This window comes from Salvia hispanica, chromosome 6, assembly GCF_023119035.1.
Source record: "Salvia hispanica cultivar TCC Black 2014 chromosome 6, UniMelb_Shisp_WGS_1.0, whole genome shotgun sequence".
Lineage (NCBI taxonomy): Eukaryota > Viridiplantae > Streptophyta > Magnoliopsida > Lamiales > Lamiaceae > Salvia > Salvia hispanica.
The window spans coordinates 8,175,985-8,198,651 of NC_062970.1; the positions used below are offsets into that span (position 1 = coordinate 8,175,985).

The following is a 22,667-nucleotide window of genomic DNA, read 5'->3' on the forward strand; positions in this document are numbered from 1 at the left end:
TGTACAATGTACTACTCATCCACATTGTTCACAAATGTTATATTTATTTTTTCAGTAATCATGTAATTTTGATCTGTAATGATTCAAGCTTAAGAAGAAGCGATTGACAGGATGAAATTCATCATATTACTGGCAAGCATCTAAATTCATACTATTACATGAAGTATCTACAAAACATGATGACATAAATTTGCAACATATTAGTAGCACCAACGATGATACTCCTCCAGCTTAGAGACACAAGGGCGCCACCTTTGATATACTCAGTGAGGGCCAAAGCGAGGAGGCCGAGCATGGCAAACCTCCCATTCCAGAGCTCGGCATCAGAGGTCATGACAGCCCGGCTTTGGATTCAGGCGTCTGGCCGCTGAACAAAGGGACGAGGGAAGCTACCGAAAGCAGCGCGCTGGTGAAGACAAACCACGGAATCCACCGTTCTGCACCTGCGCGAAGATGTCCCTTCCGCTGGCCAACTCCACCGCAATGGCGGCCACAAACCCGGTCATCGCCAGCCGCCCGTTGATCCGCTCTGGGGCCGGTCCACTAAAGGCCAACACGTCGAAGAAGTCCGTGCTCACCTGCACAAATATGACCAACCAATCAGAAACTATAGATCATATACCATATATGTCCACACTTTTTTCTTATCGAAGAAAAATACCTTAGGCTTGGGAGGGATAGGTGTGGGAGAGGGAGTGGGAGGGCTATGGCCGGCTCTTTGGTGTCATCATTCTGCTAATTCAAGAACAAACATATATAATCAGATGAATGAAAATAGAGATCTAATTAATTAAGAGTGAGAAAAGAAAAGGAAAGGGCAGTTACCTCAGCCGAGCTTCTCACTATAAACTTGAGATTTCTCTTGATAGGAAGTGCAAAGTTAGAAGCTCCAAGTAGGTGTTTTGTGTTGACCGGGCTCCGGCCTAGGACTGAGGAAACTCCATAGCAGGATGCAGCCATTTGATCTGTGTGTGTGTGAGAGAGAGAGAAGGATCTGAAACACAAAGTGCAAGAGCTGATTTTTAGAGACGTGTTGAATTTAGTGTGGGTTGGTGGAGTAATGAATGCTAGTAGAAGTGTTGCATTGGCATGGGAATTTGAGTGTGAGATAAATAGTGCATGCGAAAGTGAAGAAGACAAAAGGGGTGGATATTTTTGCATCCACGTAATTCATCTATGGCCCGTTCAATTTTTTCACTCACGTGGATGCTTTTGGCCAAGACACTTTTACTGCAAATGGAGGGAGAGAGTAAGAGAGGGCTGGAACTTTCTAGACCATGAGAAGAAATCATGTGACTAATTTACTGCAACGAATCATAGGCAACTTGCATTGTTACATTAATATTAGTGTTAACTAGTACGATGTAATCAAATTGAGTTTACTTGTGTGGTTTAATTTAATTAGTTAGTGGACCACCCGCTCTTAAATTGGATGACTGCTATGCTCATTCCTTAATTAATTGTTACGAGTACTATATATATTCATCACTTCATTCCAAATCTTGGTAAAGGGATATAAGAGTTCTAGTATTTTTAAAATTGGTGCGACTAAAATAGGACTTATGCATACAATTGTTTCCGAAATAAACTCACTCTAATTAATATGACACTTTTCTACCCACTAATTAGTTTACCTTACCCATTCTATTCTTCTCCGTTCTTTAGTTCTCTCTACGAGCACCACTCTAAAAACCACGCATGTAGTGTTATCAAATGTTGTTGGATTCGTAGCCTTTTCAACAATATTTATGTATTTCCGTCTGAATTCTTAGTTTCTTGTTATTTGAATGTTTCTACAAACTTTGCCTTTGTATTGAAAATCTCGGATCAGACTTGCAAGGAAATCAAGAAGGTAACATCGGCTACGAGGTATCACCGTTCACACTCACAAATCAGAGAAATAATGATTAGAGAAGAGCGGCCAAAAAGAGGAGCGAAAAGAAAGATTTAAGAGAATCACACAAGATAGATATATCGTCTCAAAAGAGTGACATAAAATATGCAAGCGAATAAGAGAGATCATAGACTAAAAAGTCTCACAAAGCAAACACACTCATTAATCAAATGATCAGGAGCGGCAATTCGAGTGGAGTGGCCACATTGTGATTATCAGGCGACTCCAAGATAAGTAAGTGTTGGGCCTCATTTTAATTCAATTGGACCAATTTAAAGAATGATCCACATAATTATATCAGTATTTCACACTTGTAGATCACTCATTGAGGGCAAAAAATAGGCACTGACTCACCTAATTAAAAGAAAAAAAGAGACTAGGAATAGTTCGACAATGATTAATTCCACGCTGATTTCTAATCACAAGTGTGAAACAAAATCATTTTAATGCACCAGAATTGAAAATCAGTTAGAAGTTAGAACCTAGTAATAATTGGACACTGCGTTGTTCCATCAAATAACCTTCTTCCACGTATTCCTTGAAACGACGACGCATCAGTATTTACCCCAATATTACTATTCCAAATCAGGCGAGTCGAGTCAAAATATCGCATTCAAAAACTTGAAAGCGAGAGTCGAATCGTTTGATCGTAGTTCAATGGAGACGACGGGAGGAATTATCAGGTGCGGCGCCCTTTTAGGCCTCCTTCTTCTCGCCACACTGACCCGTATCTCTGCGCTATCGGTCACCGTAAACGACGTCGAATGCATATACGAGTACGTCTTGTACGAAGGCGACACCGTTTCCGGGAATTTCGTCGTCGTCGATCACGATATCTTCTGGAGCTCCGATCATCCCGGCATCGACTTCACGGTATTGATTTTACGCTTTTTTGTTTCCCCTAATTTTTCTGTTGATCTGTGGAATTGGATTCAATTGTGGGAGTTTCGATCTAGGTTTTGGAACCTTGTGCTGAAAGAAAGGATTTTTATTCATTGTTGTTGTAGTTGTTCATCAATTGAGTGAATTGGAGATGGTAGTTGGAGCTTTAATTTTGTTATTTTGGTTATTTTCCATTATGTAAGTAGTGATTAGTCCTAGTATAGTGAAGCCTTAACAAATGATTGAAGATTTTCATTGATTCAGATATTAAAATTGTGTTTGCTAACATTAATTAGTGATTAATCTTTCTTTGATTGTGTTTTGGTTATTTTCCATTATGTTGGTGATTAATTTTTCTATGATTTTCTATAAATGCGATCTCAATAATCTGGCCTGCGTTAATTACAGATATGGAAAAAGTTTGAGACTTGATAAAATCTAACATTCTTTGAGCGTTTCCTGCTTGTTAGTTGAGCAGCCATCAAGTAGAGTTCTAGTTCCATCAAGTCACTCTTAACTTGATCTCAAGTCCTAATTATGAAGAAACTGATTTATTTGTTTGGTAATGCTTGAGCACTTTTTTGTTAGGGGTGTGGCTGGGAAGTAAAAAGTTCTTCCCAATCTTGTTAATTGTAAGCCTCTAGAGTTCTACACTGGCTGTTAACGTTGGACACTGTCACTTGACAACCTAGAAAAGTTAACAAAAAAAGATACCAACTTTCAACTCTTTTCAACCCGTACGTGACCATGACTGATGGTATTTAACCAAAAATATAAGCCAGCAAAGCAACATTCTTAACAAAATCATGAACTTGAAAATTAGAAGGCTTACGTATGGATCTTAATCAGTTCTATACTTCTATTGAAATTCTGCCACTGTTTAGTGTGTCCCAATTGTTTAAAATCATATTCACTCATTGGCATATTGGAGTAAGTAAACTCAATAAAGACAAATTGGTTATACTCTAAGATGGGCTTGAATATGTAAAAATAATTTTGTTAGTTTGAACTGCTTATTCAGTAAGATTGTGGATTTCTGGTTTATTTGGGACTCCATATCCATAGAGAACATTTTATTGCACAGCCATATTTTAAGGTTATTGCATAGCTTCACTTGTGAACACATTAAATGAACGTGGATGTTTTTCTTAGATGAATGTTGGTGGAAGCTTTTAATATATAAGTATTTGACATCAGATGCACAATATTGATGATGCTTGTTGATGTAGGCAACATCACCAGCAGGTAATATTGTGCACACTTAAAAGGAACATCTGGGGACAAGTTTGAGTTTAAGGCCCCTAAAAGTGGAATGTACAAATTTTGTTTCCACAATCCCTATAATACACCAGAGACAGTCTCTTTCTACATTCATGTTGGCCATATTCCCACTGAACATGACCTTGCGAAGGATGGTTTGTCTGATCTTACTTAACTTTATATATTAGTTTCACACTATTCGTTGTTCCTCTTTACTTTCAATCACCTTATTGTTCCTTCTCCTTTCCCCTAATCTTAACAGAACATTTGGACCCCATTAATGTCAAACTTGCTGAACTGAAGGAAGCTTTGGAATCTGTGACTGCAGAGCAGAAATATTTGAAAGCTCGTGATACTCGCATCGCCATAGTATGATTCTTCTATCATATTTTAAATTACTTATTATTTTTCTCCTCCCTTTCTTTTATCCCAAGTGATCAAAACTCTGCTCAACTTTCTGAAATTAACAAATGGTTAGTCTGTGTATTCACTAAAAGTTGGTCGCGATAGTGTTTGGACCATGTTACCAAACATAAAGAGACAATACAGAACAAAATCTTATCTATCTTAGGTTGCTAGCTTTTTTTGTGTGGTTTTTTTTTTGGCTTCGCTCAATCTTGGTTGAAAAGGTTTTCTTTAGATATATGAAATAAACCAAAAAAGTCGCCCCTTTTCGAAGTCCTTAAAGTCATATCATTCGCATATTTTTTATCCTTAAATATGGAACAAACTACTACTCCATATAGTAGTTGCATAAGCTTCCTTCTTAGAGGTCTTTATGGGATAACTTATTGTGGAACTTATCGTGTTTTTTTGATGTTTTTGTGAATCCCAACGTGTTTGTATTCCTACTTTCTATACGTAATATGGTCGTGTTACTCCTGCACAAATGAGAGCACGAGAAGGCGTGTCATATTTTACAGGTTGGGAATACCTCGCTTGCACTAGTAAGCGGACTTCGGTCGTCTACATCGTCAATTGTTCGTAAATTTTGTTGCATACAACCGTGTTTGATAAAAACCGCTAGCTTTTTCCTCTCCTCAAATCTGGTTTGATTGTTGGGGGAAGAAGATGGTGAATAGTGGGGTTTGTATCTTGAATGTCTTTTATTTAAACTGCCCTTGGTTTGAAATCATGAGCAAACCCCTTAGTTATACGTGATTTAGTTAAGGATCTTGATTAATGTAATTTATTTTATTTAGTTGTCGAATGATTTTTGTTTGTCCTATCTTGAGGTTTTAAATATAGTGAACCAATTAAATTACACGGACATTTGAGATCTTGATTTTTAAAGCATACTAGTATCTATTCCCGTGCGATGCACGGTTCAGATTAATTTTACGGAAATTAATTTAATAAATCACTTTATCATTACTCGAATTTGAAAACTAAAAAAAACTAAATTTGCAAAACTTAACATCTACAAAATATGTACAATAGGCATATATATGACTACATATGTATTTGTTCTAAAGTTTTCATCTTATTTTTCTTTCTCTTCTAGAATTCTCTACTTTTTTCTTATATATTCTATTTATCCCTAAATATTTCTATTATAAATTATCTTCAAATTTTAATTACAAAAATCGGGCTTATTATTTATTTGAACACATTTTGTAAATACTATATTATGTTATAGTAAATAATTATAACCTGCAATTATTATACTATATTGATTAAACTTATCAATTTTATTTTGTAAATAATTATAATCACAACTAATAACTATAATCTCAATCAAAGAGTAATATAAGTAAAATGTTAAAACCTGCAATTAGTATAATATTTAAATTATCTAAAAACAAAACACATATATTGATTTAGAAAAATGAACAATTTTATTTAAACAATACATAGTAAAATTATGTCTAACACCATCAATATGAAATTATTAATATACAATTTATAATGTTCAAAATATGGAAGTCATTGTCATAGAAAAATATAATAAATATTTTATCAATTTCAAAGATCTAATTTATTAAATTATACAATAAATTCATCACGTTAATCCAAGTCATCACATAAATGCATAAGAATTTATTATATCATATACTATGTCTCATAAAAAAATAATCATGTAAACTCTTCACCTATATAATTGGGTCAACAAATTTAAAAAAATGTATTGCTAACAAACAATTTATTAGGTAAAAGTAACTCATTCATGTTAAAACATTACCCTCCGACTTCTCTTTGTACTCCAATACCCTCTAACTTATCATTTTCAACATCTTTTACCCGCCCCCACTGCTCAGCCCTTCTTCATCACGTTATCTCTCACGTATTTTCTCTCTTGCATGGGCCCAATCTATTACATAAGCAGTTTTCACTATCTATTCTACATGTAATACTTTAAAAAAAAAATCAACTACATACCCTATATTACAACTTTTTACCATTTCTTTGACTTAGGTGCTTTTTTGCATAAAATATATGGAAGTGCGAGGTTTGAGATGAATATGCATGCATTAACCACCAGTTTCTATGATACTATATTGAATCTATTTGTAAATAATTATTATAGCTAAGACAAATAAAAAATAAAAACAAAACTAAAAAAAAATAAAACATACTAACATTAAGAAAAAGCTTAAATATGGACTAATATCACTTAAACATAATATGATCCTCAACCTTATTTTCCTCCCCACTCTCCAAATTAATATTTTATACTCTCGTCTTCTTTGCTTTCGTTTGCCATTTGTTGACTTTGAATGTTCGTTTTGCATGAAATTTGTGAAAGTGACAAAGTTGAGATGAATATGCAATGCAAAATATTATAGATAGTTAGTTCTATGATTTCTTATATCGGAAAAAATAATTATCTTGCTTGAAAGTTGAAACATTTACAATTATGTAAAACGTTCATAATGATTAAATAAAATTAAATATTATTAATGAATATGTAATGTCATCAATCAATCATAATATTAAATGTATATAAATATCATTATGAATAGTATAACAACCTTTCATTTTCTATAATAATTATGACATATTGTATATAATTATTAAAATTTATACTCGTATAACTTACATATTTCAACATAAGACCAAAACTTTGTCTTTTATATATCTAGTTTTAACCCGTGCGATGCACGACGGGAAAATTTTTTTGTCATACGATTTTAAATTTTTAATCGATTAACTAAAATAAAAACAATATAATTATATAAGATTTAAAATGGAAAAATTTACTCTATATAATAAAAATTCAATAAATATGTACTCCTCAATTCATTTTACACCTAAAGCGTTAAATTAAACATATTTAAAATGGAATTAAGACAAATAAAATTATTTGGACAATGACAAAGAGACTATATTAAGTGTTGACATTTATGAAAAATATGTTTAAAAAAAATCCTTCATATTTCTCTACTAAAAATAATAAATTGTGTAAAGATGAAGATAAATACTATGTATGTTTGAGTTAAGGATGTTACCATTCTTCCCTCTCTAAAAAAATGTATGAAATATCGGATAAAATTCGAACCATATACACGCGATACTCTAATTATTGTAACTAAAAGAAAAAAACACAATAAATGAAATGGAAATTACAATGAAAATTAGTCAAGAAAAACCCCCTTTTCCGAAGACAAATTACATCCCGGGTTTGTGCTCTCGGATTACGTATTTTTTCCCAAAGATGAAACGAATTCCTCCCAACGTATATAACATCTCAAACCTGCTAGGCACCTATAAACTTGTGGGGGTCAAATCGGAGCAAAACAATGTTCCTAAAATGTGCAATAAAATGTTGAGAGAAAGAGAGAAGAAGAATGTTTTGTTAGTGTGTAAATTCATCCACAACTCTATGCCTTTAATAGGTACAAAATTAGTACATGAAAGATCATTGAATTAAAACATCATAAATTATAAAATCAAGACAATTTAGGTTACAAAATTTGTTAAATGCTCACTATTCTATTTAAATTTATTTAACCACCATTGTAGTGCTTAAAGAATTAGTCAAATTCTCATTAAAATATCTAAATAAATATTCATGAGAGTTACTTAAAATATTCAAATTGGGCCATAACTTATAAATATTTGAATAAGGAAAAAACATATAAATATTTCAAAAAAAGACAAAACTCACTTTTATATATGTATAGATTGATCATTCTGTTTTGAAACTTAATTGCATTCTATATTCGAATCCCAGACCTTTGGCCAAATCACATACAATTATTACTTTTTCTTTGTGGTACTATTAGTGAAGGATAATGTTTAATAAGTGAGGATTTATTGTAAAACTAGTATCACCAGGATCGACCCATTTTCTTTATTTTAAACTTATTTTATGCGGTAAAATGATTTTATAAATTCATAAAAATATCATTTATGAAATCTGAAATCATAAATATATAAAAAAAAAAAAATTATTAAAAAATATAAAATCAAACAAAGAAAAAAACACATATACGAATGAGAAATAATATTATTATTTCAAGTTCTTAACTCATATAACCAAAGAAGTTTATAAACTAAAAATTGCACACAAATAACATATCATTTAAATCACTTTTTATGTCATACTACAAAAGATCAATCCCAACACACGTCAATAAAAATAATGTATAAGAGTATATTAGAAGATAGCCAATCGATCAAAATCTCACAAAAAACTACAAAAAATAGCATGGAATATACACGTATGCATGCATTTAGCCAGAAAAACAAAACTGATTGCATACCTAATAATATTCCTTGGGTCACCCCTTTTAAATTAGTATCGCTCATCTCGTCCCCGAAAACAAAATGAATAAGAGTTGTCACAACCAAAAATTCATATAAAAAATTGGCTTTTCTTGACTATATGTTAGTTGTGCAACATTACCACTAACTATAGAAATTAAATAACCAACTAACACTAAATACACATTTTATATATTTTAATTCATTTAATATCTATTTTAAATGGCCATTTCCCTGAATACCCCTAAAATTCCTCTTATTTCCCTAAACATTCCTAAAACTCATCTTTTATATATGGTATAGATACTCATGTTTATATTACCAAAAACGGATGTATACTCAAAATAATAGAGGGTGATGAATATGTTATGGTAGACCACTCATGTGCACGATTGCAATTACTCTGTTGAATTAATCATTTAATTCGAAACGAAATAGTATAGGTTTGATTCTTTTAATTAAAGGAGTAGTAATGATAATATAATTATAATGATTGATGAAGAAGTTATTTTGAGTAACAATGTGGGTCGTATTATCTGCATTCTGCAGTATATTTATGACGTTTATAATAATGATGTTAAAATATGCCCATAGTTTACGAATATTATAGCCAACGGAAATTTTAAAACCATCAAAGTGGTTGTTTGGGTCTTGGGAGGGATTGACAAAACCACCAACTTCTGCGTGACACATTATAATTTTTTGCCCTTTATTTTCTTTTCCACTGTTACAATCAAGGATCAAGACAAAGTCGAATAATGATTAATTAACATAATTTAGCACAATAATTGGATAATTTTATCATTTTGATTTATAGGAGTAGCATAGAGTGAAAGATTTACTCCATATTAAGCAAATAACTAGCCTTCGTTTTAATTAAGAAAGAAACACGTTCGAATTTTATAGCAAGATCTAAATTTATAATATTTCCTTATCAGTATATGCACAAATTTCGCTAATTCAAACTGAAAATTTTGACTAGTAATTAGTACTCCCTGAGATTAGCTAAGTATGAAAATTTATAATAATACATTTAGTATTTTTTGCACAAATTATGTCAACACTACATATGGAAGTAAGTGAGCTATGAATAGATAAAAAACTCCATCTCTCATTATATGGGTAGTTTGAAAAATGGACGAAATTTATTTGTAAGCAAGATCTTTAGTAGTTACTGTATGTCACAATGAAGTGTTGCACGCAAGCATTTAACATTGGATAAGAAGAGATGGGCCAACATCGTTGAGATTACGAAATTACCCTCACCTGTCTCAAAACACCCTTATTTTCCCATCAAAACAAGGGCATAATAGTCAATAAATAACTCCACTGTAGCGTGCTCGTGAAATTTATTTAAACTCAATAAGTAAAGAATAAGTTCATCATCTCCTCTCTCTTTTTCTCTCATACATTTTCCCTCAGATTTTCCCCAGTTAAAAAAAGAAAAAAAAATTTTTGGCCTTTTTAAACAAATCGGTGGCAAAAGCCCAGTTGAACTGCAGCAGACCCCCCAAAACGGCGCCGTTTCCCGCTCAAAGACGGATTCTTGGCGACCCATTTCTCGTCATCACACTGGGCCCCCTTCTAATCAATCCCCGCTTCTTCGGTTTCTTTCCCTCTCTTCTTCCCCAGAACCCTTTTCCCCGGGTTATTACTTATACTTCATTTTCTTTTTTTTTGATTCACTTTCATCGATCTGTAAACTGTTCTGTGTAGTACTACTTACTTAGCGGATTATTTTTATAGCATTCTTTTTGGGAGGGGTTTTTTAGGGTTTATGAGATGCTAATTTGTGTGTGTGTGTGTGTTTTTCTTTTTTTTTTGTTTTTAGGGAAATTGGTGTTGATCAAATGATTCAAGGTAATAAAAATGCAATCTTTTCTCCTTTTGTAGCATTAGGCCTTGATAGTGTACTGTTCCTTTATGTATCAGAAACTTATGTCAATTGGTTGGATGGATTTCCCCAAATGATCACATCGGGAAATTCTGGATTTTGTGCCTGCTCTACTAGAGTAATCATTCCCCCTATGTCTCAGTTGTTTCTTTGTGTAAATCATGGATATTGTGGTTTTTATGTATCTTGTGTCATAGTTTCTTTGGGTCCTGGGTTTTTTTGTGCCCCTTTTTTTCCCCAGACTGTTTGCAGTTGTGGATGATATGTTCTTTTTCGAAGGCCATATCGAAAACATCGCAGTTCTTAAGCAGCAGTACGGCGAACAAGACAGCTAACGAATAAACATTTGATCGGGCTTATAGGACTCTGGGGATGGGGTCCTTTTCCCTGAGCAAGTTGTGAGGGCATGGGAGGTTCCCTTTGTTCTGTTCGATGCTACTTCACAATCCCGTTTTTGCTTCCGTGAGTAGTCTTTTTTTCCTTCTGATGTCATATGAAGCTCTGTTGTGTTATTGAAGCGGGCCATTAACTTGATTCATGGTGCAGGATGAGCGGGCGTACCCTTCTTTTGGGGGCGTGCTGAGGGTCACCTTGTTTTTCTACCAGCTGAAATCGTGAAGCAAGGCTGGCAAGTCTTCCTCTCCATTTCCCAAAAAGGGCTCTCCATTAAGTTAGAATGATGTTTGCTTTCTCTTTTCTTTGTTTTGCTTTGAGCCTCTTCTTATAGTTCATAGAATAGGATCAAGAAGAGTATAAAAGCTTTAATTCCTTGCTTAAACATTACCTTTTTGTAATAGTTAGGATGAAGAGTATGCATACATAGTTCAACTTCAGTTGAGGCTAAGGGAAAAGTATTTTTATTTTCATTTGAATCAGGATGCTTTTTTACATCATCTGGAGGTTTGAGGAGCTATGAGCATCCAAATGGTTGAAGGCAGTTCCAAAATGGAATTGGGGGGGTTTTGGGGGTGACATTCAAGGTAGCAATCCAAAGGAAGCCCGCGTGCCTAGGGTTGGGCGACGCAAATTGGTCCCGCACTATTGAGCAACTGGAAAGTTGAATCTCTTTGGGTTCTGTTAATTCCCTTTTGATCTTGCTTACCCTTTAACCTTATTATAATCTTAAAGGAATGTTTTTTTTGTTTTGTTTTTGGGGTTGAGATGCTACGAAATAAAAAGGGCCCTTTTTTTTGGTATCTTCTTTTCTTGATGGATTTCTGCCCAGTAGGTTCTTACCAAAAAACAATCCATTTTTTGCACTTGTTGAATAATAATAATAATAATAATAATAATAATAATAATAATAATAATAATAATAATAATAATAATAACCCTTTTTATTCTTTGGAACAACTCGATGAATTTAGTAGATCGTTTTAGGAGGCCCTAATCAAATGACTATAGACCAACCTATTCTATTTTAACGATGATGGTTGGTTGTTCATGGCCTGCTTTACCTAACCGTCTTTTTTTGGGATCAATATCAGCAATGCAGCTTCATCTAACGATAAACCTAATCCCGAATTATAGAGCTATGACACAATCAAATCCGAATAAACAAAGTGTTGAATAATAATAATAATAATAATAATATCTTTATTATTCTCTCCATCTCAAATAGTAGTACTACTATCTTTAATATATATAGATTTGAAATTCTCACAAGAAACTAAAAACTAAAAAATATTTTAAAATACAGGAGGTTGGGTTAAAAGCATGACCTAACTAAGGCTGTTGAGTTCAACTTTTAAAAGGTTCTTTTATTTTTAAAATAACCAAATATTATAAGTATTAAAACTTATGATGATATTTTCTTTATATATACCATTTCACACGATTAAAAATAATGACACACAGTTAGCCTGAGTGTTTGGCTTTGCAAGATTGTATTCGAGATTAAAGAAAAATGTAAAGCTATTTCAGTTACCCTTTTTGTCATTATGAGAAATAGCAACTGTGGACAGAAAAAAGGTTACCAAAAATTGGTCCAATGAAAAGCAAGCTTACGAAAGAAGCTTAAACAGCCTATTTATACACAAACAACATTGAACTCGATTATTATGAGACTAATTTTCTTCGTTTCTTACGATGCTGCTTGACCGCAATCGGGGGACAGCCCAGAAAAGCGTAGGCTAGGCATAGAATGGAGGCGAGCGGTGAGGAGGCGAGAGATGCCGGAGATGAAGAGGATGCGGCAGCGCGACCTGTTGAATGAGGCAACGGGGCGCAGGATAGCAGGTATGGTTCTGCTGAATCCGACAGCTCGGCCGGCTAGCGGGTGAGCGACAAGAGAGATGCCGGAGATGAAGAAGAAACGCGGCAATGCTACTATCCAGCGAGGGACAAAGGTAAAAACTTTGGAACACCAAATGACCAAATATAAGTTTTAAATTAGAACTCTTGAAAACAAGAAATAAAATGAACTGAAAAATATCTAAACCGGGCGAGCGCGTGAAGTTAGACACATGGGTGATAGCGGTAGGCAACGTAATGCGAGATGAGAAAAGGAGAGGGTGGCGGTGGCGGCTGCTGCCAGAGAGCCGGAGCTTACCACGCTAGGCTCGGAAAAATTCACGGCGTGAAACGGAGGAATAACCGACGAGGCGGGCGAAGTGAGCGCCGAAAACAACGAAGAAGCCACCGTGTAACGCAGGCCGATAGGGAGAGAAATGGGCGCTACATAAAATTGGAATAACCAAACAAATGCCTTCGCTCTCTACATAAAAGTTTCTAAAATTAGAAGTTCATTATCAAACAAAGAACAATATTGCATAACATTAATTGTTGTTGTGTACAATAATATATACAATTTTATATATAATTATTAGTTTAATTGAATATGTTGAAATTACTTATAAATATATATTTATATTCAAGATATATAATTTATAAATATATTTATATTTAAATTACTAGAAGTACACATAGTTACAATTGAGTTGATTTTGATTTATTCTACTACTAGAAAAGATAATTTTGTTTAGGGGTAACTGCTTTTAAAACACCAACAACTTCCATGAATTCGTTTAAACTTTAAAGTTCGTAATGTCACAATTTATTTGTTGTTATTTTCCCATGTCAGTTTTTCTGATTCAAACTGTCTTTCCTATTAAGACAATGTCCAATTCTTTTATCTTACTATCATTATCTTCGCTTCTTGAAAACTACAGGACCTTATCGCAATGGAACTCGGATGAAGAAGTTATGGCCATTATGATGGTACAAGGTCGCACAAAGGTCGCAGCCTTCATCAAATGGCCATAACTTCTTCATCCGAGTTCCGATTGAAGTGTACAAGGTACCCACGAGAAGCTATTTCAAAGACGAAGATAACGATAGTAAGAAAAAAGAATTTAGACATTGTCTTAATAGGAAACGAACAGTTTGAATCAGACCGTGAAAACTGACATGGAAAATCGGCAAACCGACAATAAAGTTCGACATTACACAACTTTTAAAGTTTGTGGAAAAACCTGAATTCATGGAAAGTTGTAAACTTTAAGCGTTGCCCTTTTGTTTATAACTTTGAGTTCTATTTCTTTTTTATAATTTTCAAAATAGTATTATGCAATATTGAATTTAATTTTGATGAAAATAAATTTATTAATAGTGATTTTTTTATTAGTTTTATCATGTCTACTAAATTCTAAAAAAAAATGTTTTTAGTTATAAACAATTACTCCATCTGTCGAGAGTCCCATTTTTTCAATTTAGTCCATCCATAAATAGGAATTTGGTTCATCTACCATAAATGTAATAGGTCCACATTCCACCAACTCATTCACTCACATTTCATTCAAAGCTTATGAACTACTGGTTTGTTATTGTTTTTCTTATGTTTTTGTTTGCATTTATGAATACTTATGTTTTGTTAATCAAAATCGGTGAAATATTTATTCGTTCAAATAGTTTGTTTTTTCTTTTTTCTTTTGTACATAGTAGTATTACATTTTTTTTATTTGTATGTCTGATATGATTTCATCCACACATCTCTTCTTTTGTTATTTCTTTTATTTTATACTACTACACTCGTATCAAATATTATAATAGTTTACAATCATATGCTAAAATATGAAATGTATCATTGAGAGTGGGTTAAGAGAAGTATAAATATCTTTTTGTTGTTGTTTATAATATCTTAAATTGTTTATAATATTACAAATACTTATTTTAATTAGTTCAAATATGTAAATAATATTTCTATATTGATTTATTCTATATTCTTTATTTTAAGTTAATATATCTTCAGCATTTAAAAATCTTTTGTCCCGTGTATAGCACATGTGTTAATACTAGTTTTAGTTTGGGCAATTTGCACGATCCGATAAACTGTGACTTTAGCCGCAACTTTTATAGTTTGTTGGAAAAACTAAACTTTCCCCAAAATTTATGACTTTTTAGGCAATTTACCCTACTTTATTTCATGGATGGAAGTATAATATTTAGGCCTTCAAAATTTAACTCGTTATAATTTTGGGGCAATATAGTGTGCAAAACAAAACCTTTAGCCCAAATCAAGTCCAACTGAAATCCAATATAATCTTTTTCCTTTTATATTTAATCTCCATAAAATTATAAACTATTGTGCAATATAAATAAATATAAATCATGTTTAAGATGGGAAGATCGGGTTTGCTAGTTCGGGTTGGCAAGTTAAGAGCATTAGCCCGATTGGATTGACAAGTATAAACTGTTGTGTAATAGTTTAAACTTTTATATGTGTATTTCCTTCAAATCTCAAATCATAGCACAGTTTCAACAATCTAGATCCCAAATGGCTAAATCAAATCCCATATCACGTAATTAAGATGTGGACAAACAAACAAATTACTTAATTAAACCTGAGAAATAAAACAAATAGTCCACATTTATTTTCTTATAGCATGATAGTAGCTAAGTTTGATTTCCAACTTAACTTACATTACGGACAGTAATTAATCTAAAAGACACACATGAAGCAAAAAGTGAAATCAAGTAGCAATAAACATACATAAAGCAGAAGATGGAATCAAATGGAATTGTTTAGTTGCGTGGATTGATTGTGTAGTAAGTTTGTAGAAAAGTAAGGCAAAGCAGAAAAGTGGCGGCAGCGAGAGCTATAGCAGCCCATGGGCTCCGAAAATTCGTATTGATGAGGTCGGCCATCCATGTCTTGGTTTTGCTGTTGCAGTGCTCATTAATCCTCATCTTCACCTCATAAAAAAGACCAAAGTTTGAGAATCCATAGGTATCGATGCTTTTAAATATATGAAGCACATCTTCATCGCTTGCCAACACGCTGATCAGTATGCCTTTCTCCCGCAGCACCTTTACATCTTTAGCATTTATGATCAACGTTTTCATGAAATTAATGAATGATGTCACGCCATAGTCTGTGTCTATTCCCTCCGACATCTCCAGTGCAATAAAATTGGAGTAGATCAATATGTCATCATCGCTGACGAACAAGACAGGAAGGTGGAGTTGAGCGAACAAGCCGAAGGAGAAGAAGCTGATGTCGGTCAAACAACGTGAACTCCCCCGGAGATGAATACCCTTTGCTATCAGATCTGACACCGACCGAAAAGGACTGTCCACCACTTGCAACAAACTTGGTGTGAGTTTATTCGATGATTCCCTTGGTTGATTATATTTCTTGATAAGCCGCCAAAAGAGACTTGAAATTTGTTGGGTCTCAACAAGGCGAAGGGAGGTGGGCGCCATGCTTCGAGTAGGTGAAGAGGCTCTTCTTCTTCTTCTCCTTCTTCTTCTTGTGTCCATGGGAGTTGTGTCATACTGTAATCCCCATAAAAATCGTAGCTCAAGTACTGGCACAACAATAATTGGTGTCGAGGGTGTATTAAGGAGATGATCCATAATGGAATCTGATTTTCCAGCATACATATATCACGTGACAAGAACAACATAGCAGACACTCCCATGCGTTCATGCATCCGGGAATTAGTTATGTCCCCATCCATACCTAATCCATGCATATAGCATATGAGGAAGCAAGCGTCGCGAAGCATCATTTCACCCAATTCCTCGGCACTCTGTGCAGCATGCGCCGCTGAGATTTTGGGATGTCGATAATGAAAGTTTCCCTCTTTTTGTCTGCCATGAATTTAAAAGCTAGATCTTCACATTTTAATGGAATTATGAAACTTCATAGTGTTACACACATAAAAGTGGCTATTACTGGTGAAATAAGCATAGATTAAAATAAGGGGGTTATTGATTAGAAATATCACAAACCTGACATAGATTTAAATTATTGGCTCAAAGATGTTGCTTTTCTTTCTTCAATGTAAAAATTGATTTTTAATATTGAGTTTGAGATTGATGAATGATTGCTTAAGAATGAGTTCGGTTCTGGTGAGTGGTGAGAGATCAAACCAGTGATATATGTGGCTATAATTCTACACTAATAAGATAAATTTGGATATTGTTTATGCTTTCTTTTTATTTTTGGCCCAAAATAAAACTTGATTGGGCCCATGACATTTCCTTGACGTTTTCATTTTTCCCGAAATAAAAGCATTTCTTATTTGTGTTGACAAATCATAGCCATTCAAATTATTAATTTTTGCTTCAAATTTTTTATTTAGACTGATATAGGATATTAGCCGTTAAAATGATATTCAACCAATTTTTCATTATGTTTTAATATTTTATCCATCCAAAAATAGTAATTCCTCCGTCTCATAACGCTGAACAGATTCTTTTCTAGTCACATTAATATAGCTAAATCATTTTCATTTTTAGCAAAATCCAACACACCTGATATCTAGTAATTTATTCTCCTATTTTTTTCTCTATCACTTTATTCTTACTTCATTTAACTCCTTAAATATTTATTCCTTAATTACTGTACCAAAAACAAATATGTCAGCATTAATCAGATAAAAAGAATATTAATAGTAAAAGACACATATTTAAAGGTATAAAAGTGTTGAAATATCATTAGTGAAAATGAGTATAATAGATAGGACATACTCTTCAATGCATTTAAAAATAACTTTATTTATCATTTTTGGACAGTTTACAAATAGTCTCATTTATAAAAATGAAAAGTTTTTTTTCATAATTTACTCACTTTTTCTCCTCTCCCTATACTTTACTTACTTTTTTCCCATATATCTCTCTTATTTTTGCAACTTTTTTCTCATTCTTTCTTACTTTATCATTTTTATTAAAACTTTTATCTTCAGATAAAACTTGTATCTTCTACACTTTTACGGCGAGTCAGAACGGAAGGAGCGAGGAAGGAGGCTAAATTTAAAAGGGGAAATATAAGACAAATATAGAAAAAATTAAAAGAAAGAATCAACCGCCTTGGCAAATTAAAAATACCGCCTTGGCAAATTAAAAATTACAACCGAGGCCAAGAGGGCCGAACTCAACACCTCATACATCAATGCTCAAGCCTCGCCGCGTGCAAGGCCGACAGTTTCATTTAGAGGGGGTTGAGATGAGTACATTTCTCTTTTAGTTGCTCCCGAGTAGGAAGGGCGCTAGCGTGATGAAGAAGGGTGAAAGGAAACCCGACGCAGAAGGCGTTGGAGGACGCGAGGAAGGGCGTGGGCGTGGCGGTGTGGTAGCGATGCACGGGGCAATTCCGCTGATTGAGAGAGAAAGAGGGAGAGGCAGTCGGCGGTACTGGACACAACGACGACGATAGAGAGCTGCCGTGATTTGGGAAACCGTGAAACGAGAGATCATGCAATGCGAGGAGGGAGACACGTGAGAGAAAAGTGGTGAGAGGAGGCGGCGACATTTTACCCTGACATTCAAACTATACATTGAGACATTTAGGGTTACAACCGAGACATTGCATTTAGGTCCTTAAGTAAATTCTTTTCGTATAAATTTTTACAATTAGAGATTATTAGTAACATTTATTTTGTGAAATGGAAAATTATTGAATTATATTCAAATCAATTGTTTTAAACGCTAGATGTTAGAATTGAGAATATTATTTATCAAAAAAAAAAAGAATTGAGAATATTAAGAAAAATATTGCAAATGTACATTATACTGGACTTTGTTTTTTGTTGGGTTTTATAATTTAGAAAATTTTATAATATAGAGTTGTAAATTGGATGCTAAGGCTATATCATTATGTTTTTTTGGGCTACTAATTTATTGGACTTTTGTATAAATATCTTTTAAATTAAATTCTTCTTTAATTATTTAACTATATTCAATAAATTTGTTTTGCCTTTCATTGGAGTCAAAATTGGAATTGTGCTAGAGAGTTTAATTTGTCTTCAATTTGGATCAAAATTGAAATTTTATTCATCATTGCATGCTTCTACAATTAATTTGTCTTCCAATTCCCAAAACTCCATCATAAAGGAGAAGGACACTTTCCCGCAACACCCATCATTAATCTATCTCTAATCGTCACCTTCAATTTACAATTAATTTAGTATTTTTTCAACTATTTTTAAAATTTTATTTTGTCATATTGAATGTCTAATGCATTATTGTGTTTTTTTTTGGGAAAAAGACTGTGGACCGCTAATTGAGGAGATGATTGCAAGGTGACGCCGAGCAAAGAAATAGACAAAGAACATCTGATGGATTTAGCGGAGATGGCGCAACGCCCTATGATTTTTAAGGAATTCAAATTTGGGGTTTTCCAATTGAAAAATATATAAAGAGAGAGAAAGATTCTGGTAATATTCAAGAGAGTATGGTGGAGCAACGGCGGCGGCGACGCCTGGCGACCAGAACACAAGGCGGGGGGGTGGAGTCAAAGGAGGAGGAATTGTGGTAGGTGATCCTTCGGGTAGCGGAGGTGCGGACTGGAAATTGTGTGAAGTTTTTTTTCTTTTCTGTTTTTAAATTGTGGTGTTAAATTATTTCAAAGGGGCATGAAGAGCTTTTAATCCCCTTGCCCTTTACTTTGATTCTTTTCCTTTTTTTTTTTTTTCTTCTTGTCTTGGGCCAAGTTCTTTAATTAGTATTTGAGCCACTTGGATAAAAGGATGGAGAAATAAATAACATTTTGAGCAGTTTAATTAGTATTTGAGCCAGCTTGGATAGAAGGATGAAGAAATAAATAACATTTTGAGTTGTTTAATTAGTATTTGAGCCAACTTGGATGAAAGGATGGAGAAATAAATAATGTTTTGAGCTGGAAATGAAGTAAAGAATTTCTTGTGAACCGAATTAATTCACGGAATTGTGGGGACGTGTGCGGCGACGGCACTGACGTCTCGAGCGCAATATGAGAAAAGAGGGATAGAAGAGGCAATTTAAAAAATTAGAGAGAAATATGGATTAACTAAAATGTTTTTTAATTAAATAACTAGATATTCTATGTTTTGTTGATCAAAACTTTATCTATTTATTTATTTAAGTTGTAGTATGATTTTTTCCAATTTGATCCTTAGTCGTGCATTTTCCTTTATTTGTATATTTTATTTTAACTAAGTCATACTCTTTGATTCTTAGTCATACATCTCCTCTTTATCATTTACTTTATTTTATTTTACTCCACTCACATCAAAAATTAAAAATGTACAAAATCATTTGCGAATATGAAATGTTTCATTTATAGGGTTGAGAGATATACATTTTCTTTTTGTTATTTTTTAAAATATTTTTAATTATTTATAATGTTTTGATTACTTATTGTAATTAACACATATTCTTAATTATAGATATCATTATATTTTCTTTATCATCTTTTTTTAATCTACTTACTTTATAATTTATCTTTTTAAAAATTTTATGTCCCGTGCTATGCCGTGATACTACTAGTATTTTAAAATACAAGAGGTTGGGTTAAAAGCATGACCTAACTAAGGCTGTTGAGTTCAACTTTTAAAAGGTTCTTTTATTTTTAAAATAACCAAATATTATAAGTATTAAAACTTATGATGATATTTTCTTTATATATACCAGTTCACACGTATGAAAAAATAATGACACACGTTAAAGCACTAAGTATTGGTTTGCAAGATTGTATTCGAGATTAAATTTGTAGTCGATTTGGTTTATGAGATTCAACCTCACAACTTAATCCTAGATGAATAATCATGAGATAATTATCATAGCTAACCCTTATACTAAAATAATCTCACAATTTAATTATAGATTGTATCTTGATATTATTTTATCTTGGAAACTGAACACACCTAGAAGTATTATATTTGTCCCATGTATTAGTAGTAATTTTCTTTTTCGTTATGTTCCATAACTATTTGCACTAATTTTATTTTAAATAAAATTAAGCTACTTAATGAAGATATTATAGGTAATTAGGTATTTTTCTCGTTACACGAAATATCAATTACTCAACCAAAATTTAGAACTAAAAATAAAAGTGTGAATACCGTGAGATAGATGAAATACTATTTTTTTTTTCACTTTTAATCAGTAAATTGGTATGTTCTTTAGTACTTCGTTATTTTACTTCACTCCTTTTTTTTACTTCTTTCGTCGGTTGTCCTAAAAAAAATATGTGCACTTTTTATTTTGTACTGCTTTATAAAAATATAGGTATTTTCATTTATGTAAAGTTATCCACAACTAATTATCCATAGGTTCATTGATCAATTGAGTTTTTTTAAGGTAATTAGGAAATGAGATGCAATATCGCCCACTCATTTTTATTAAATGATGGTCGATTTCACCACACAAAAAATATTTTAAAATTAATTTATTATAAAAGGGTAGAACATAATTTCATAATAATTGCTAATCTCCTCCCTTCCATCGCCTTCCCTCCCCAATCTCCAAACCTCTCCGCCTTCTCCCGCCACCAACGCCCGCCAAATCACTCCGAGGCTCGACCTGCCGCACTCCATCTCAGCCCCCACCGGCCCGATCACATCGGTGGTGAGTACGGTTGTCGGCGCCCGCCGCTACGCTCGCGTCCTTCTTAGGGTTCCTCTACTTCCTGCGGCGTCGTGGAGTCGGATTTGGCGTCGGAGCCCCAGGCGGAGAAGGCTTGTTTATCGGATCTCACCCCCTCGACCGGATCGATCGCCGTTCTTGGCGTGATTGAGACTCTGCGGGAGATTACGTCGAAGAAATTGGGGGTTTGATGAGAGAGAAAGCGTAGGCGCCGAGATTGAGGTGAAATTGTGAGGAAAGAGGAGGCTGGAATCGAATTCTTGATCGTCGCCGCGTGGAGGATTGCATACTCCGTTATTGCCGGAATCCATGGCTAAATCAATTTCTATAAAGAGAGAGGTGATTGAAGGTGTAATTGATGGAATTGGTAAACTAGCATAAAGTGATGCTGCAAAAGTTGAAAAAGGGGAAAAGGAGAGAGAATGTGAAGAATTGCACGTAAAAGGTTAGATCGTTCCATCTCCTTGAGATCACTTCAAAAATAAAAGGATCACATTCACACATACATCTCCTCGCCATCTCATCTCCTTCGTCGATTGCGCCTCCCGGCGTATTCGAATTACGGTGAAGCCTATCGCCGGCTCCACGGCGGAGCTCCTTTGCGAGCTGCGGAGAGGCGATGTGGTCGAATGAGTCGACGGTTGGTGGCGGTTTCGATGTGGATCGAATCTCGCCGCCGGAGAAATATTAAACGGTGTTCATCTTCGCCTCGGATCGGAATTAGGTAAAATAGATATATGTATTAAATTCTATTCTACTATTCTATTCTATTCTATTTACAATGTAACATACCTTTGTTTTAGCGAGTCTCGATGCAATTATGGCTAATTAATAGTTGTTATTTTCACGTTGATTACAAATTGTTTATATAAGAACAATTACGATTAATTTGTGAAATATATGGAAATTCAATTGTATTGCTGGAATTTGTGAGTTGTGGATAATGTGTTTGTGATATTGCCTAAAATATTATTATTGACATAAATTATATAAGTTGTTGACATGAAAATATTTGTTGTTGAGTATGAAAACAATGTCAACTATATATATACAATGTCAATTATATGTAAAACATTGTTATTGACATAATTTATACGTAAAATGTTGTTGTTGACATTAATTATATGTAAAACGTTGCAGTTGACATTAATTATATAGGTCGTTGACATGAAAATGTTTATT

At 33.6% G+C, this 22,667-nt stretch overlaps 4 pseudogenes; 2 read left to right on the top strand and 2 right to left on the bottom strand.

The window, feature by feature from the left end:
- Nucleotides 1-24: 24 nt before the first annotated feature.
- On the bottom strand, nt 25-1,104 carry LOC125192718 (annotated as a pseudogene).
- A 1,289-nt stretch (nt 1,105-2,393) lies between these two features.
- On the top strand, nt 2,394-4,411 carry LOC125194611 (annotated as a pseudogene).
- Nucleotides 4,412-10,798: 6,387 nt separating this feature from the next.
- Nucleotides 10,799-11,317, top strand: LOC125194613 (annotated as a pseudogene).
- A 4,170-nt stretch (nt 11,318-15,487) lies between these two features.
- On the bottom strand, nt 15,488-16,657 carry LOC125193789 (annotated as a pseudogene).
- Between the last annotated feature and the right edge of the window lie 6,010 nt (nt 16,658-22,667).